General features: G+C 37.6%; 1 protein-coding gene across 3 annotated transcripts in view; it reads left to right on the forward strand.

Annotated features, from left to right (window-relative positions):
- Unc-13-4a (BAI1 associated protein 3) overlaps positions 1-20,506 on the forward strand; it is a 173,134-nt gene that overhangs the window by 109,305 nt on the left and 43,323 nt on the right. The window lies entirely within an intron of this gene.

Here is a 20,506-nt window from a genome sequence, read left to right on the forward strand (position 1 = left end):
TCACTTATATATATTGACTAACAGCCAATTTGCGTGACGTCTGCGACTGAACCACATAACTGTCAAATTCTAGAAATACCCTCGAGGAAGAAGAATATGTGACAGCAGGGATGACCTCGTCGATTTGTTCACATCGACGTCGTACCAGGAAAATGTAATCCAATTTTGCAGATATGTGGAAAGTGTCAAACTATTGTAAATAGTTGCTAGACTCAGTCGACCTGTATAAAGTAAAGGAAAAGTACAGTTAGGAAAGTAACGTACACTGTAAACTCGTTTCAAGTAACTACAACGTAATCCAAGATTACACGTAGGGTGCAAGTTATTTAAAGAAATAAGAAAACGTTTATTATATTTTTATGAGATTCTATCGTAAAATACTGTCCACAAAATATAAAGAATTTAATTGCGAGCCCAGAAATATATTTTTAAAAATATTCAATGTTTGTCCAAAGTTTATCAATTCTAAAATATTATTTAATTAATCTATCGAAAGAATTTTCCAAAGTATTAATGAATGATAAACGAGAATAGTAATACTATATTTAAATATATTATACAGTATATATTGTACTGTATAATTTTGCTCTCTTATCGATCTAGAAGCACAAATTTGTAAATTAAATGTAGGTTATGGTAAACTAATTTTGTTACGACTCTACATTCAAAGAATTTCAAGTAATTCCAGTCACCGTAGAGGGAACTTCAATTTCTGGAAGATTACAAATTTCAATTACAATACCGTGTAAACTAGTATCGAATTTCTTGACATTCTGGAGAGACTTTTCCATCAAGTAACAGTAACTCACTGCAGTTCACGAAACTGTTGTAACGACACTTTGCAGTTGTGTAGTTTCAAGACGTTCTCTGAGGAGTAACGTCAAATACTATAGCTTAGATTGACATAATGAAATCTTGAGCTAACTTTGGTTACTATTAAATTTACTCCATTATAGAACGATGTTTAGATTAACAACAATGACAGCTCAGCTGATAGTTACAAGTCGAAAGTTACCACATAGTGGTAATGCAGAAGTTCATAAATATTTCACTCACCTTGTTACAATCATTGAAAACTGTCTCGAGATCTTAACGAATATTCTGTTTCAGAACTTTAGTCGGTACATGTTGTGAACTTCCTTTTTTCTGCAAGCAAGTGACCTAGATAATTAGCTTCTTATCATATTCGAACATCAGAGATCCGATGATAAAGAATAGTAAGAAAGTATCTTCTAAAAGACAAAAGTTGTTAAAAAAGAAAAAAAAAGAACAAGAAGAACAGAAATAATACAAAGTATACCGAAATTTTTGAATAGTAATTGACAAAATTATTGAACTATGATTATTCGAGGAAACTTTATCGTAGCCACGTTGATTCTACGAAACCTATCCATACCATAATTGTTCTCAAACTGTTCGATACCCGAAATCCCTTATAATTCTAAAAGTTTATACACAATATCCACAACTTTTCTTACCGTGATTGCTATTCATTAATATTTATCGTATTCTTATTAAACCTTGCATATAGACAAAATTAAATTTTACAATTTTGTAAATATATATTTACAAAATTAAATTTCACAATTTTGTAAATATATATTTATCAATTCATTTACCGTTGATACATAACTTGATAGATCCATAACAAACTCATTTCTTAAAACAGAAGTTCATTTTTCAGATGCCCCGAAGCAAAAATCACTCTCGAGTAATAAAAACCACTCGGAGCGAAAAGAGTTGAATGTACCGATACACCTTACAGTTTTACGTTGTTAAAAAACGAAGCATTACCTGTCGAATCGCTCGGAAAAATCACCGCTCAAATATCCATATCGCGACAACGTTCTTCAACGACCGCGTCGATGCTTCTTGAGAGAAATCATCGATGACGAATAGACGGCCGGCTATTTTCGAGTACGGACCACCCTTGCGAATCTTTCATCGTCGTCGATAATTAATGCCGTCGATTAATCGAAAAATAACCGAGCAGTCGGGATTCCCGATCGCTGAATAACGAATCCATTCCAGGTCCGTCGTTTTCACGTTACAGGCAACGGGGACCATTGAAATTCGATCAGCGAACCAGAGGGGTAGAAAAACCAGGACATCGTTATCATCGTTTTCCTCTGTTATCCTTTATCGCTTGGAACTCTCGGTCCCTTCAAATACATCCAGACGCGACCCCGGGGGTATTTCCAATCCGTTTTAATAAAACAATCAAGAGAGATTGTTCTATCGACGGTTCGTTCGATCCACCAGCGTGGACTTTTTGACGTTTCCACGGTATTATGCAAGCGAACGATCGAACGGGTAAATAAAACGACAAGAGGATCCGGTGTTTCTTATTTTTCCTGGAAACGGTTTCCTTTCGAGCGAGAAACACGTTCAACGCGACACTTGTTGACGCCTCTGTCGCATCGAAAGTCCTGAAAACGTTTTCAAACGAAGCCCCACCGGGCCACGCTTCTATATCTCGTCCCGTTAATTATCCGCCGGGGCAATTAGCGACGAATAAGATTAACCGTAGCCGGCTCACTGATTTCTAAGCGGGAAACACCGAAACTTCTAGCCGAGGAGTTTACGATCTTTCGAGACCGACAACTTCTGGCAAACGATTCGTAAACTGTTCACCGGTTTCGTTCGAACGAATCGATCCACGAATTACACAAATGTAATTTCTGGAGTACTACGAACTCGGTCGAGCATTGTTCGATTTATCGACACGATTGTGGAAAGAATTATTTATATATTGGGGATAGAAAACACTTTCACACATTTGGGAAAGAATTGGTAGGATTATCATCGAGAGTACCGAAAATTTCAATCACGGTGAATTAAAAAATGGGAAACGTTTTGAAAAAAAAGAATTAGCGTTCACGAGAACAGTGAGAGTTGTGACGATAAAATCGATTGCTTTCGTTTGAACTTTTGAGAGATTTAATTAAAAATCTAGATAAAATTACCTTAGGAATAATATCGTAATATCTTTGGAAACTTGTAACCGACCTTCCTGTTAATTATGATACGCGTTATCGAAACTTAAATTGAAGTACAAGGGGTTAATGAAAACATTCCTCGTCGTGTCCACATTCGTACGTTCAAATATATTTTCTTAATAATATCAAAAAGGAAACGTTTTGAAAAAAAAAAATTAGCATTCGCGAGAACAGTGAGAGTTGTGACGATAAAATCGATTGCTTTCGTTTGAACTTTTGAGAGATTTAATTTAAAATATAGATAAAATTACCTTAGGAATAATATCGTAATATCTTTGGAAACTTGTAACCGACCTTCCTGTTAATTATGACACGCGTTATCGAAACTTAAATTGAAGTACAAGGGGTTAATGAAAACATTCCTCGTCGTGTCCACATTCGTACGTTCAAATATATTTTCTTAATAATATCAAAAAGGAAACGTTTTGAAAAAAAAAAATTAGCATTCGCGAGAACAGTGAGAGTTGTGACGATAAAATCGATTGCTTTCGTTTGAACTTTTGAGAGATTTAATTTAAAATATAGATAAAATTACCTTAGGAATAATATCGTAATATCTTTGGAAACTTGTAACCGACCTTCCTGTTAATTATGACACGCGTTATCGAAACTTGAATTGTAGGACAAGGGGTTAATGAAAACATTCCTTGACGTACGCTCGAGTTGACACATTCTGCGGTTACTCTCTATGTTCACTCGACAAATTATACGCTTCGTGGCATTCGTGGAACATCAGAGGAAAGAATACCGCGTTCCCTTCAATTTCGATTCGGATCGAAACGAACAGAACACTACAGTGCGCTCGATAACACAGAGTCGGGTTAATGAACACACAATCGCGTCGAGGGGGGCAAAGAATCGTTCGGATTACACTTGTTTCCACGATCATTTCCCTCTGCAAAGGACAAAACGACCTTGGGAACGTTCATAAGAGGACAGCTGGCGCGCGAAGGGAAGAAAATGAAAACTCGACGAGCCACGCAATTATCGTTTGTTACTGTCGCGTGTAATTAATGACACACGGGCAATTAATAACGACGTAGTTTGGCCGCGAAGTACTGCGGCTTCGTTAATTTCCTGTTTCCTTGCGAAGTAAATATTTCAAGCGCGGAGAATCTTCATATTTGTAATACGTCGATATTAAGAACGCTTCTTAAAGTGTAATAAATAATTTACAATGAACGTTCAATTCGCTCGAATATGGATTGTTCTTACGCGTGTGGAAACACAGTTCCTTTTCGAAAATGAATTAACGACCTTGAGATCTCGGCACTTTTGTGCGCCAAAAAGCAAATTAAACTCAGATGTAACACAAACCGAAATTGGTTTTTTACGTAACGTTCATCGATATCGATAATATTTTTTTGAAAATACTCACTTGCAACTCCGATGAAAAAAATGAAATTTACTTCCCTTGTTAAGATATCGTAAAGTTCCCTTATAAAGTTCAATAAATATTTCGAGCAGGAAGAATCTTTGCATCCGTATCAAATAATTTTCAATCGTGACGATTAATTTATAACGAACATCCAATTCACCGAAAGGTGGACTACTCTCGTACGTATAAAAGATCAGTTACGTTTAGAAAACCAATACTTTCAATTGGGTATATATCCTTCTTCGATATCGACGATGCATTATTTTCAACATACTCAGTTGCAACTCCGAAGTGTCTCTATCCAACGAACGAAACGCTCAATCGGCGAAAGAGTATTCAATCGCGCAACAGGAATTAGCTACTTACGGTTAAACGAACGCGCAGAGATTTACCTCGAAGTTCTGTTTCTGAGTTTCGATTGATCGGCGATTTCGTAACGCTTCTTCGATAACAACGAATCGAAAGGTTGAATAGAGAAAAGCTCGGAAATTCGAGTAAACTCGAGAGAGCGGATAGTAAACGGTATCCAATTTACACGGGGATCATTCAATTTCCACGAGCCAGTAATTGGTTAACAGAAGGACTCGGGAGTGCTGCATTTCATCGGCTTGCCTTACGGCCCATTACCCCCTCGCGTTTACTCGCGCGCCACGAGGGATGAAGCGTAATACCGTGAGCAGACGGGGAAGCAACAGGGCGACCACGTTCGCGGATACAACGCCTCGATCTTAACCCCTTGTCCTACGATTCCAATTTTAATAACGCGTGTCATAAACAACGGCAAGGTCGGTCACGACTCTCACTGTCCTCGTGAACGTTAAATTTCCTTCTTGGAAACATTGTACAAGAGTTTCTAATATTTTTCTACTCGATGGATCTTAACCCCTTGCCCTACGATTCAAATTCTAATAACGCGTGTCATAATCAACGGTAAGATCGGTCACGACTCTCACTGTCCTCGTGAACGTTAAATTTTCTTCTTGGAAACATTGTACAAGAGTTTCTATTATTTTTCTACCCGATGGATCTTAACTCCTTGCTCTACGATTCAAATTCTAATAACGCGTGTCATAATCAACGGTAAGATCGGTCACGACTCTCATTGTCCTCGTGAACGTTAAATTTTCTTCTTGGAAACATTGTACAAGAGTTTCTATTATTTTTCTACCCGATGGATCTTAACTCCTTGCCTTACGATTTAAATTTTAATAACGCGTGTCATAATCAACGGTCACGGGTCTCACTGTCCTCGAGAACGTTAAATTTTCTTCTTGAAACCATGATATTAGTGTTTCTTTCTAATATTTTTAAAAGAATACGTTTGAATGCAAGGATGTGGACAAGTCTCATTCGTGGTTCTTACGTTCGATTCGATTTCCTTACCACGAGTCTCGCACGATATTATAAGCGAAGGGGTTAACCCTCCCTCAACGGAAAACACTCGCGCGACCCTTATCTCGAAATCCGTCGTATTCGACAAAAATTTCATATCGTTCGTACGGTCTCGGTTACGATACGACGCGAATTACGGTCAACCGTTATGTTGGCTCTTTTCTTTATACGGGATGACTCGCACAATTCGCTCGGATCGTATCTTCCGTACGGTTGACAATAGAAAAGTCTGTGGGAAAGTTGAACGACGAAACGTCTTCTCTTTCCAGCGAACTCGAAGGTTTCCACCGAGTGCAACGATGCGCTTTCATTTTTGAATTACGGTGTATCGTATTCTTTGTATAAACATTCCGTGAGTTAGTTCTATTACGGTAGGACGTGGTATTAAAATGCGTTCTTCTTTGTGTGCTAGAAATAGACTTATTTACTAGGAGATTAATTATATAGATGAAAAATTTCCGTATAAAATTATCGTGGAGGAATGTTAGGCGTTCGGACAGGTTGCGATACAAAATACACCTCTTTTATGATAATAATAATGTAAAATATATTTAAGCATGAAATTCACATTCACATCCATGCACATTCTCGACACCGATATTTTAATGTAAACTATAAACATCCGTTCAATGTGTCCCAAACACTTTTCATTCACACCTAATCGTATTAATATTTATCTCATACCTACGCTACATTAATCATTTTAGTGCCTCCAGCACGCATTGTTACTGTCTTTGCACGCGTCTTTACAACTGCAACTTCTTTACAACTGCTCCGTCCTGTTTGTACGCGTCTTTACAACAACTGCAACTTCTTTACAACTGCTCCGTCCTATTTGCACTTGTCTTTGCAACAACTGCAACTTCTTTACAACTGCTCCGTTCTCTTTACAACTGCTCCGTCCTACTTGCACTTGTCTTTGCAACAACTGCAACTTCTTTACAATTGCTCCGTCTTCTCTACACACGTCTTTACAACAACTGCAACTTCTTTACAACTGCTCCGTTCTCTTCACAACTGCTCCGTCCTATTTGCACTTGTCTTTGCAACAACTGCAACTTCTTTACAATTGCACCGTCTTCCCTGCACGCGTCCTTACAACTGCTACTGCCTTCAAACACGCTTCTTTCGCACCCTATATCCTTACACGCATTTGTTCCCTTTCGTTCTAACCCTGAACCCTTCTCACTCCATGTATCCGATCACGTTCACCCATCTCAATTGCTCGTCTTTTCCAAACACTATTTTCTCCGGAAAATTTCCTTTCGTTTTCACGCATTACCACACTCGACTGTTCTGCACGACCCCCGAGAAGGGTCGCTCGTGCCCACCGGAAACCCAGCGACAGGCTGGTACCGAAATATTTATCCAAACTCAGGTCCGTTCGCACGCAGAACAAAAGGCACCTTATTCCAAGCCTGCTTTCTAAGCAGGCTCGAATGGGAACAGAAAATTCCGATACTATAATTCTGCGTATAAAAGTATCGGAGTAGGACGAGAGGATCGATGCTTCGCGAGATTCTTGCAATTTTTCTGTCGCATATGCCTTGGGAATACGATGAAAGGATTCGACATTGCGCGAGCAAGTAGTCAATAAGAAGAACAAAATAGACTTGTTCAAACCGAACGTGAAACATGTTCTCAAATCTGAACATTCGAACAGTTAACGACAGGTAATGACAACGGAATCTTAGAACGTGTCGGTTACATAGTAATTATGTATATTTTAATAATAATCTTGTAACTATTCTGTTCGTTCGTTGTGATATTTCGTTCCAGGTCGTCCGAAGGTCAACTCGATTAATTTTGAATTTTTATTAGCCACAGCATTATAATAAAAATATGACCTTACAGAGAAGAAAGTACCGACGTGAAGTTGAGAAGAGTGACCTTCGGGAGTCATCGATCGTAACATTTCTATTTTTGAAGTAAATAATTCCTTCTATACGCATACCCTTAAAGTGAACATACACAGATGGTCAAGACAAGGGAAACACTTTGTACAATTTTACTATTTTAAACGTTTTTTTTTTATATAATAACGTGCCAATGTATCGATTTTCTCTAGAAGAGAAATGTACACAATTTATTCTGTCGCCAACTCGAAAGTTCTTTCGTTGATACAAACATTGAGTAATTTTTCTTCCAGTGTATTCAAAAACTAAATTACCAATACAATTGTTTTCACTTTTGAACTCGTCCCTGTTTTAATGAAATGTATCTCGAACTATTCGCTGCGCGTTGAATTAAATATTTTTACACTCGAGATAAGGTGGACATTTGAAACGTTTAATGACTCTTTGTTATCATTGAACTGTTTTATTTGGAAAACGTGTAAAAAGGGTGTCGTTTGTTTTCAAACCAGCTGTCAATTTCCTTACAAATATTTCGCCTGAAATATTTATGTTCTACCAGTATTCCATCGAGTGTATCAATAAACAAAGACGAGCATCTATTAATTGTGAACGAGGTTTCTCAAGATTGCAAAGAGATACGATTGACAATTTATACACAATGTCGCGATGTAGTCGCGCGACTGCAATAATTATTTACAATGCTCTCCGAGCAATGTACCCCTCCGAACGAATTGTTTACAGTATTGCCTTTGAAACCCAATCGCGAGAATGCGTTTTGAAAATCGATAACCGAACGATCCGTTGTAAAACGGAAACAGAGTGCAACGAGAGCCAGTTTCCTTTTGTACATCGTTTCGAAGAATTCTCATCAGTGGGCGTAGAAAATGGGTCGTTCTTCCGGAAGTTAACAACTCGATATGGTAACGTTGACCATCGATTTTACGATCGTGGCGTACCCGTGGCATGAACGACAGGAAAAATTGTCCTCGTAAATTCCCGCGGAACGACGCTCGAAAATTTGAATATTTCGTGGGGTACATCTACCGGGAGACCTCTAGAAGCCGCCATTTACAAGGAAATGTACACCGACCTATTTGAATCTCCCCTAGCGATCGTAAACTTTAATTTAAAAATCCTCCGTTTTCGAATTTCGCTCTTTTATTGTCACAGTGTTTCGCAAAAAGAATATATATATATATATATATATATATATATATATATATATATATACGTGTATCGAGTAACGTTGAAAAATTCACGGAGATCATCGTACGCGAAACATCGCTAAAACTCTCCACGCACGCGGAGCAATATTTTTGTAACTAAAATAAAAAGAAAAACGAACTACTACTCGACACACGGTTCATCGACGATATATACGTATATATATATAAGTTTCGCGATCCATTTTCGCGTATATATATAAGTAACATTTACAGAAATACAGCCGCGACTCGAAGGTGTTCCAAATAAAACGAAACGGAACGAAAGTTTCGCGAAAATGGATCTCCCCTTTCGACGCGAAAACAATATTAAAAGACACAAAACACCGGCACGTAGTTCATAGCCGGTAAGGAGTTTCCAAACAAGTCAAGACGTCGAGAATTTTCAGGAAACCCGATAAACTCGAGAGACGAGTCGTTCGAGAGACGAGAGGCAAAATTAAAGAGCGATATTACCCGAAAAGAAGGTGGAGAGGGAAAATAGAAAAGAAAGAGGAAAAAAAAAAGAGAGAAGGAGCGAAACGACGGAAAATCGTGTTGCGTAAATTGGGTCGCGAGCAGCTCGAGCTGTTAGATGGAGTTTCGTGCGCGCGGAATCGTCTCTCCTGAAGACTCTGTATCATTTCTAAGTCACGTATCATTTGTATCTCGACGCTTCGACGTTCCCCTTTGAACTTTATCGATACGTCTTACCTCGAAGCGTTCCCGTTTCGCTCCAGGAACGGATGCCGTGGAAGCGTCAAAGAAGGTCGCGAAACTGGGTGGCTCGCGTACAAGAAGAGGGAAAATGGTAGCCTCTAAGTCCCGAATAAGCGTTTCCCGCATTGAAATTCCATTTTCAAGGGTAGACGAACCAAGGGGACCGCTTTGTGCCGTTGCACGTTGTATAAATTAAATAAACCGAGAACGTTGCGAAGGCAACGTCGGATTTATTCTTGTACTTCGAACCGGTAACAATGTCCGCTACTTGGGTATCGAGCTCGCGATCAAAATGTATTTTCCACGCGAGTTGAATCGTTCGAAGAATTTGTAAAAATTTACCATTTCGTCCCCGAGTGGAACGAGATTTCGTGAAATTAACTCCACACCGTGGAGTTTAGTGAAATTAACTCCACACGTCTGCTTCTTCTTTCGAACAACGTTTATCGTATCTTTCTTTCATCGTTCCTCAGAGATCGAACGATGTTTCGCGAACACAGACGATTTCTCGATCTCGTCGCGACCATTCGAAATTGTTTTACGATTTTTATCGTCGAATCGAGATGCAGATCGTCGAGCAGCTGCAACGAACTTTAACGAGCAGTGTCAAAACTGTGCTGGTGGAAATTCTGCTAGACCATGGCAAAATGGACCCCCTTCGTGTAAAAGCGTCCATTTATCTGCATAGAGCATCGACGTTAACGTATTCAGAATATTTATACACTTCCGGCTTAAAGTTTGGGATCACTTTACTCTGGATTATATTTTATGGAACAATTTGCTGGAAAGTAACTCCAACGATTATTACGGTACCCTGTCCGTGTATTCTTCGTTTCGTTTATAAATATCAGTGTAACACGGGTTAATCGTCCCGTAATGTATATTTGAGGATTGGGAAAAACCAATGTCGAAAGAATACTTTTGGAAACTGGTGACGAATGTCGAAAGAACGTTACTCGAGATAGGATCGAAAAATGAATCGAAAGGTTGCCTAGAATTTTTTTTAAAGAAATTAAAAGGAGGATGTTTTGACAAAAAGTTGTTTAAGGAAACACGAGAACAAGATTATTCGACAGCGTTTTAAATACAAGGGCAAAATTATTTGACAGCGTTTATAAATACAAACGCAAAATTATTTTACAGTGACGTAATACTCGTACGTGAACTGTATATATCGTTGTCAAAGTAAAGTAAAATATTCTAAATAATAAAACAAATAATTTTCTCTCGATATCGTTCAATGGATAATCGACAGAGTTTATATATGCAAGCACAAAATTATTTTACAGCGATACAATACTCGTAAGTGAACTGTATATATCCTTGTCAAAGTAAAGTAAAATATTCTAAATAATAAAAAAAATAATTTTCTCTCGATATCGTTCAATGGATAATCGACAGAGTTTATATATGCAAGCACAAAATTATTTTACAGCGATGTAATACTCGTACGTGAACTGTATATATCTTTGTCAAAGTAAAGTAAAATATTCTAAATAACAAAATAAATCATTTTCTCTCGATATCGTTCAATGGATAATCGACAGAGTTTATATATGCAAGCACAAAATTATTTTACAACGATACAATACTCGTAAGTGAATTGTATATATCTTTGTCAAAGTAAAGTAAAATACTTTAAATAATAAAATATAATTTACCATCGATATCGTTCGATGTGTAATCGTGTAACTTTGCCCAAAATTCTGCTTGCGCGGTGATCCGAAACTTTTGTCAAGCAGTGTACATATGCAGTTGAAACTTGGATGCACCCACCTATCCGTAACAAGGCAGCATCGAAACTCCTCCGTATAGCCTCGACAGCAGCGAGATTCTCGGTAAGAACGTTTTGCCTGTTAGATAACGATCGCAGGTTGATCGCGTGCTTTAGTCGCTTGTAACATGTCGTGTTATTGCTTTCGACGCGATGGGGAATGAAAAATGAATAGAATCGGTTCGTCGATATCCAATTTTATACTGTTTAAGTAATTCGAAATAGAGTAAAATGATTATTTGGAAAGCTAACGGCCAGCAATTGCGATGATTTCTAAATATATTATAGAAATTTAACGTTCTCTTGTGCACATAATACACATTACGAATAAAATATTCATAAAAAAAAGTCGTATTCCCCGCGATGAAAAATAACAAACATTTATCCCGATCTTGTATTTACTTTTTCTCTTACGATTTTCCAAAACGTCTCTATTACGATAAACAAAATTAATAAACACAGTTGTATACGGAATAAATATTCAATATTGATTATTTTACGTTACAATTCGCGTATACGTGTTTCGTGCATCACAAAATGGATACCGCTACCAAGAGGGAAGAAACAGAAGTACGTATTATTCATCTTTCTCGTGCTTCGTAGCGACGGGTCAGAACGGACCCGGGTATCGTCGGGCGGTGATTAAAGGGGAGATAATCGTCGGATTTTCCCGTGATGCACCACGGTCGTTTATTAATACCGTATCCGACGGAATATACGGTTCCCCCGCTTTGTACAAATTAGCGCACCAAGCCGTGTTTAACAAGGTGATCGTGGCGTGTTCTCACGGTACGATATCGAGAACTTCGGCCTGTCTAACGAGGCCGCGTTTCGTTCGTTTTTCACTCTACTTTTGTCTCTATTTCCCTTCGGAGCCAGTTTATTCGATCCATCGGATGTTTCTTGACTCCTCTCGTTTCTCTTGTATCCTCGATTGTTTCCACCGTGGTCCTCGTCGGTCCTCCTTTCCTCTTACAGTTAATCCCGGTGCATTACGTCGTTTACTCTCCGTTGGTTTGCCTTTTACTTCCAGTTCTATTTGGTCGATTCGCTGTGCACCGCGAGAGACAAAGTTAATTCCTTCTTCTTTGATTTCCGGCGAGGTAAAAAAGTTGCGTATTCCGCCAAGGGGAATCTTCCGGGAAAAAATTCTACTTATTACTTTGTCGACGATAAATAATACCGCGGGGTTTGACTATCTCGAAGGTAGATCGCAATTTACGAAGTATGAAAAATATCGTGTGTTCCGAATTCGGTAAATCGATAATCGTAATTTACGAAGTATCAGAAATATCGTGTGTTCCGAATTCGGTAAATCGATAATCGTAATTTACGAAGTATGAAAAATATCGTGTGTTCCGAACTCGGTAAATCGATAATCGTAATTTACGAAGTATAAAAAATATTGTACGTTCGAAGCCCTATCTACTGTCGATTACGTAATAATTTCGTTAATTACATTTATTTCCGTATATTTGCGAATCGATTACGTATTAATTTTGTTAATTAAATCTACTTAATTATTTTCATACATTTACATAAATTCTTCGTACTCAAATTCAAACGAAGTTCATCGTCAATCATTGGATCGGTCTTGTTAACTTGACTATTGAGCTATGAAAATCAAAATATGTAATCACATTTTAAACAAAAACACTGACCGTGAAATCTCGAAAAATATGACTTTGAGAAAAATTGTTTACTCGTTGAAATGTTTGTCCCTTTCGAACAACTAATGTTTTCCTGTGACGTTTTTAGTTAAACGAGACACACGTACATTCTTGCGACCTTGAGCGGTCGATTGATTCGATGCAAACTATAGCAAACCGAGTTCAACACATTTCTTCTCATAATATATCCAGAACATGTTTCACTTTAACACAATATCTCTATACGTCTGTTCTTTGTGAATGTTATACATATATATACACACATATTGTACGATCTTGTCGCATCATTGCTCGACGATAAAAAACATGTATCTATGAACGTTTCCAATCGTGTCCATAGTCATATTCCCCTCGATGAAGAAAGTTTAGATCGATTCTGTAACGTGTGAAATCGTCAGATGTTGCTTTCTGTCTATCCCTTCATTTGTTACGCCTGTACATCTAACTGTCAAAACGTATGGGGATACCACCATTACATGGCGGATTTTCTCTAAGAACATGTAACATGGCCCCCTTGACAATACGATTATCCAAGGCAAGCACATATTTGACTCTAATCTTGATTAATATCTTCGCTCGAAAAGGGTGATCTGAAACCTACACGCGTATAAACTATATTTCAAAGTAGAATTGAATACTCGTATCGGATCATTTTGTTTAAAACTCGGATCTGGTACGATAAACATTTCCCTTCTGAAGAAAATAATTAAGAAACGTTCGTTTAAACGAGTTTGAAAAATGTTTCATTGAAAAATGTGCCCGTCGAATTTTCTACGGGTAACGGTCGTTGTTTCAACATTCTTATAACGGTACGAAAATACTTTTTAAGACTGTCAAGAGCGTTTTAATTGCAACGTTTCTTATATAAAATACTTAATGCCGCATTTTATCACCGGAAACGCGACTGAGAACGCGATAAATTCAAATCCAGGTATAATAAATCCAGACCAAGGAACAATAAATCCAACCCTCCAACGCTACATCGACGCTTAGCATTAGGTGTTCCTTGAATAACGTATTACTACGTCAGTCGTTGTCAACTCGGATCGTGGCGGGTAACATTTCACCAATAATCGTGACGTTAAGAAAATATTTACGGTCTACGAAACTCTTGTTACCTACGCAAACGTTTCACCCCTCGGTTGCTATCTCGAAGTATTACTATGAACGTTGAACACGAATCGTATAACGATTTCTTATTCATCTTCTTATCCTTTTATCGACATCTGAACATTTTCTTTCCTTAACTCGATACAGATTCGAAAAAAGAAATCGAACGTTTCCTACGAATATTTTCTCCGTAGTATTTTCTTTCTGGAGTTTCATAATCGTCAAAGGTGATTCATTGTATCGAGAGTTATCTCTCTTCTTGTCGACAATTGAACATTTTCTTTTCTTAACTCGATACAGATTCGAAAAAAGAAATCGAACGTTTCCTACGAATATTTTCTCCGTAGTATTTTCTTTCTGGAGTTTCATAATCGTCAAAGGTGATTCATTGTATCGAGAGTTATCTCTCTTCTTGTCGACAATTGAACATTTTCTTTTCTTAACTCGATACAGATTCGAAAAAAGAAATCGAACGTTTCCTACGAATATTTTCTCCGTAGTATTATATTTTCTTTCTGGAGTTTCATAATCGTCAAAGGTGATTCATTGTATCGAGAGTTATCTCTCTTCTTCTCGACAACTGAATATTTTATTTTCTTAACTCGGTACGAATTCGAAAAAAATAAATTGCAACATTTCGTACGTATATTTCGAAGAAAATATTCGTTCTCTGAAAAGTTTCGTAATCATCGAAAGTGACTCATTGTACCAGGAGTGATATTGTTCGAATTAATGTTTCCAAAGATGTTCTTCGATATTAATAGTTCAGATAATATCTCGAAACGAAGATAACCGTAATACAGTACTTCTTCTCAATATTCGCTCCATTTGCCAGAGACGCGGTCCAATTTATTTCGCAAAGCAATATATTGGGTCGGCGGGAAAGTCGTATTTTAATATGTGTAAGTAAGAAAGTTGTTCGGTTGGAAACAAACAGAATACGTCATTCGCAGACTCATTATTTGATCTACCTCTCGTATGATGCAAAAGGACCACTATCCTTCGTATCCTTCGGTTTCTTACGACGTTAACTTTGTCTTTGAAATAAGACAGAACTTTTCCGCCGACCTAAAAATTTACATTTATTTCGTTACCTTCTCCGAATTATTTAAAAATTCTCTTAAATATATTTAATGTCGGTGTTGTACAGAGTACACCGTTACTTTATTTCGAACGAAATCTTTATTATTACGATTAAACTACATCTTAGCTCGACGATTCGTATATACGGGAACAAACAAAAACAAAAGACAGGTACGTACAAGAGAAGTAAGAATATTCTCTTCGATACTTTTGAATATTCCAAAAACCCCTATCGTTGGCTACAGTCAAAAATTTCAATTTTAACGTGTCAATTTATCCATTTTATCGATGATTTTCCAAGAGTCCGAATTCCTACGATTGTAATATTATCTTCCCAGGACTTTGCTTCTCCAACGAAGTAAAAAAAAATACCGAGCCACCGATACTTCGAGATCCTTTTAAAATATTTCGTTTCCTCTTCGTCGGTTTTTTCGGTCCATTCAACCGGATCGTTGGCCATCGTCACGACTAATTTCTCCCCGGTGCTCGTGGAATTAACCCACTTTGTACATTTAACTCCCGCAATACTTCACGGTTACCCTGAGAATTTTGTCTCCAGAGGTAGAAATTTCCACGCGGTAGGATCCGTACGGCGATAATGAAAGATCTCTAACGGCTTTATATTCGGATCCGAACCGCTCTAACGGCTTCGAAAGACTCCTTCAGCGGGCTGTAAAGTAGTTAAGCTCTTTCGCCTGGTTGCTCGTGAAACGTGACACGTAGTTAGTCGCTTCCTTCTTGCTTCTCGACTCGCGATCTGTTACCTCACGGTTAGCGAACTTGGATATTTAGCGAATAAGAAAACTTGCTCGTAAACAGTGTGTCGTTCGGTCGCGTTGAAAAGAGCGTATAGTTTCCTTTTCTCGAATGTTGAAAATGACATTTTAAAAGGATCAGTTCACTCGTTGTGGGAAGTATATATATATATATTGTGGTGTAATTTATCAAATTATAAATAATTAATACTTGGACAGTAGCTAGATCATGGTCACCGTGTGTAACAGCTCGTGTACCTAGAAGCCGTGCTAAGGACGATCTCAAAAATGGACACCGATCCTCTCGACCGCATCATAAACTCAGCCACATGCCTCGCCACGATTACTTCACAGTTCGTGAACTTTCAGTGTCGAAGAACGTGGATGCGGGCGTCAGATACTCGTGTCTTTGATGTGGATCCATTAGCATGATTCGTATTAATTGAAGTAACGAGGGATTACGACATTTAGGGCATCGTTCGACGTACATACGTATCTACATTGAGTGTTCGTTCTACGGATAGACGTTAAAAAATTAAAAGATATAATTTTTAATTTTTGTTATCAATACTGTGCGTAGAACAGGACGGAATACTTTTAGCACACGTTTAAACGATATAAAAATAAGAATACAGTACATTAACAAAAAAAATAGTCGAGTATCTTACATAGAATCCACATTCTATAATCTTTTTCTTTCTTAATACTCTTTTCATGCTATTTATACTCGCATTAATCAACCGATTCGTGATCTTCATCTCTCTCTCTTAATTAACCGATTTACACTCTTTCTGCCTGATCGAATGACTTGCTTCGATTTACTTAAAAACATACATATATTGCTCTCTAGATAAGACTACCACGTGTAACATTTACACCATAAACTATATCACTATAGACGAAAAACTCTCACTCGTTTAAACTCATCCATATTCTTACACACAAGAGCAACACTCAACAATTTCAATCGTGACGACAACCACGTACAATTTACCGTTAAATGTTACCAAACAAGTAAATCAAGTTATCAACGAATAAAACGTATTAAAAGCTGCGTTAAAACGATGTATTCGTCCATGTAAGCAACAATTCCATTTGATAGAACTTTAATATTCATTCGTGAACTTACTCGATCAGTGAGACTCGGTGACAAACGAAGAACGAAATTGGGTCGTAAAGCAATCGTGTATTATCACGTCGATGTGTCCGAATCGTTCCACGTGTACGTAAGTTAACGTCACCGTGTGAGACTTCGGTGTTTCGACGCTTTCAGTGTCCGAAAACTTAACACATTGGCTGCCAAGCCAATTTCACGAAACTTTTCCTGGCCACTGTTCTCTGTTTCTTCATAACTTATACTTTTATCCCAGTACCTTCGTTTTCGCCAAGTTGAACGAAACTTTCTTGGATACCACTTTCTACAAGGTACATTGTGGTGTAATTTATCAAATTATAAATAATCGATACTTCGACATTAGCTGGATCACAGTCACTTGTGATACCACTACTTTTCGAATCGTCAAGATACTTACCACGATACAAAATTAAATTCAAACAGTTCGCACCTTTGTGTCTGTTATCGAAGATAAAAAAAAAGAAACCTTATATATTGCGTCACGAACGTAGACATTGTACGCGATACGTTAAAATGATTTTTAAAATGTCATCCGTGCACTTCGACCCAGGCCACACCATAAATCGTCGTCCAAAGAACCCTCTCGTCGTGTCGATCGCAATTACGTTCCTAATTGCTTCAAATTTCCTCGTTATTGTTAAATAAACGTTGTTCCATCTCGAACGAAATCCTGTTTGCTGAACAATTGGCTCCGCGAACTTCGTGGAAGACAACATCGAGCGTAACTGGAGCACTGTTTATCCCAACAGGCAGAGATAACTTTGCGGTGGTGTGTACTTCGTAACGTATGCTTTAAAAATCAAAAGGGATTCCCTAGCGCTCCAGGAGAGTCTTTTCCTTCGTACGACACGGATTGCTGCAAATTGAGCAACGTGTATCGAGAGCCGCGGGCAATTTTCAGTTTTCGAATCGGCCACGTTCGAGCGTTCCTTGGTGATTTCGAACGCGGTGCACAATGGTCCGTAAGCGGAACAATGTTCGATTTTTTCAATATTATGAAACAAAGTTTTTTCATTTTATTTCATAGTAGGATAGTTGACGTACACAGGCCAATGGAAAGATTTTGAGAAATGTTTTATCTTTTGTGAGAAATATAATGTCGAAGTTGGGGTACAGAATAGATGCTACTTTTAGCAGAAGATATAGTGTTAGGATTACAAGCAACTGGCAACGTTTAACGAAAAGGAAGTGTTAACAATTTCATTGTATACATAAAAATGAAATGTGCAACGTACGTTAAATCGACAAGTTAGTCATTGTTTTCTGTAGAACACAAATTTTAGAAATGTGAATGTTTCTTTCACTTCAATTAGATGTAGCTTTTTAGCGTCAGCGAGCTGTGTTGTTCGACTTGGTACCGATCGTTCAACAAACCTTAGAGAACGTAACAATATTTCTGAAAAGCGTCAGAATCTACGCTTCGATAGTACGTAGTTAAATGTTTCAACAAATTACAATTGTTTTCTCGAAAATAATTAGTTTTAGCGTTTTGTCAGTCAACCGTGAACTTCTCGAAACACTGAATTGATCGATTCAAACTTATTTAGCTTCGAGCTCGTCATTTTGTTCGTATTGAATATTTCTTATCTTTATGAATTCAGACCACTAATTGATAATAAACGAGTTCGGTATCTCGTGAATGCTAAGGTAAATATGACGATAAAACGTGACAATTATTTAAAGTATGCATTCAAGAAACTGACTCTACCATTTCGTCTTCAGCAATTTTGATTTCGCGTTCGTGATCAACGTCCTCGAAAATATTCAGATACCAATTTTTGTGTAAATCAGTGCTTCCATATTGACGTTCTCTCACTTTTTGCCAATTTTGGCCGTTTCGGACCACTGTGCTGCGTCGAGTCGTGTCGGTTCCTTTAGATTTAAATTAGATCCGAGAAGACACCATGGGGTAGAAGGATCCTTCAGCAGCGTCAAAGACAAGCTCGGCTTAACGCGCTTTCATCTGCATATTTTTCATTTTGCAATTTTCCTTTCTCGCTGCGTCCAACACCCCCTTCACTTCGCTCCCTCATCGGTGTTCCTTGCGCGGCACTCTGACTGGTGTTATTCGCACGAAGGAGGCGGTTATTGTTCCCGAGTAGGCTGTTCTTTCTGTCCTTTCGCTCGAGAGCATCGAGGATTATTGCGTTCAACGTTTGCCGCGTCGATGTCGAGAAAAATACTCGACGCCAAAACGAAACGACACGATGGCGAGAAAAGATGACAGAGGTGGTTGCGCGATAGTCTTCGAGAACCTTTAAATTGGATTCGCTTCCCGAAGAACGAATTAATGTTATTAGAATCGATTCAATTTAAAAACGATGAAAATTAATTGTAGAGGGTGTCCCAATCGTCACCGGTCGATTTACTTTTTGAATAAAATTCAAACGGTTTGAGTAATCTTGATATATTTTTTTTTTTATTTAAAAGTGCAAACTTGGGCGTTAATAATGAAAATGGAGAAACAAGAAACACCCCGACCGTTCGATATTACTGCAACGTTGCAAAGAGTGCGCGAAAGCGTGCGTGTACAACAATTAGACGCCCAAGTTGCCTTGAACAATGGAGATAACTATCGTCGATTGTTGGCTACAGTTTGTTCGTATCTTGTTACACGAATATAGACGCGTGACTCGCGGTATCTTGTTTCTGCAATTTTTCATTTGCTGGCAACCTAATGATACAAATTTTCTTTTATAACGTTCCACTTTTTACCTTTAACGCGATCCACTATTTTTTATTTAATAATTCAATCGCGTCGCAAACACTGCGAGGAAACGTAATTTAATATATATGCAGGATGATTTTGCTAGGAACTATCGTTTGGAATCAATTTGTACACGTTGTTTATAATTCGTTGAAACAAACATATTTCTGATAAAATTTCTTTCGTTACGATCCATTGAATAGGAAAACTTAACTTTTAATTTATATTTGTAATAGTAATATTTTGAAGTTGGTCCATTTTTAAATATCCTCTTACAACACTAACGATGGAGAAACTTCGACAAAAGTAGAATCTGTATTTGTTTTTAAAATCCCATTTTAACTATTTTTCAATGTACAATCGATGAAACTAAATGTACTATTATTCACTTTTTCTGTAAACTCAATAAGTAACTACTTACTTGTTGCCTGTATTTCTCTTTAAAATCCCAATTTAACTATTTCTCAACCTATTAGGTAGTTCGGAAAGTCATTTCGTTTTTTTTTTTTGTAAAAATGAAACACGATTTTTTTAGAGTGTATAAGCATTTTATTAAATTATATATTCTCCATTTTGGAAAACGAAATGACTTTCCGAACAACCCAATACAGTAAATGAATTTTCAATCTACGAGTATTCTTGGAGCGAGCTTTCTGCGCAAAGAAATGAAAGGTCGAAAGTAAAGTAATAATAAATATTTATTTTACAAAGAGCATTATGATACT

Source organism: Ptiloglossa arizonensis, chromosome 6 (assembly GCF_051014685.1).
Source record: "Ptiloglossa arizonensis isolate GNS036 chromosome 6, iyPtiAriz1_principal, whole genome shotgun sequence".
Classification (NCBI taxonomy): Eukaryota; Metazoa; Arthropoda; class Insecta; order Hymenoptera; family Colletidae; genus Ptiloglossa; species Ptiloglossa arizonensis.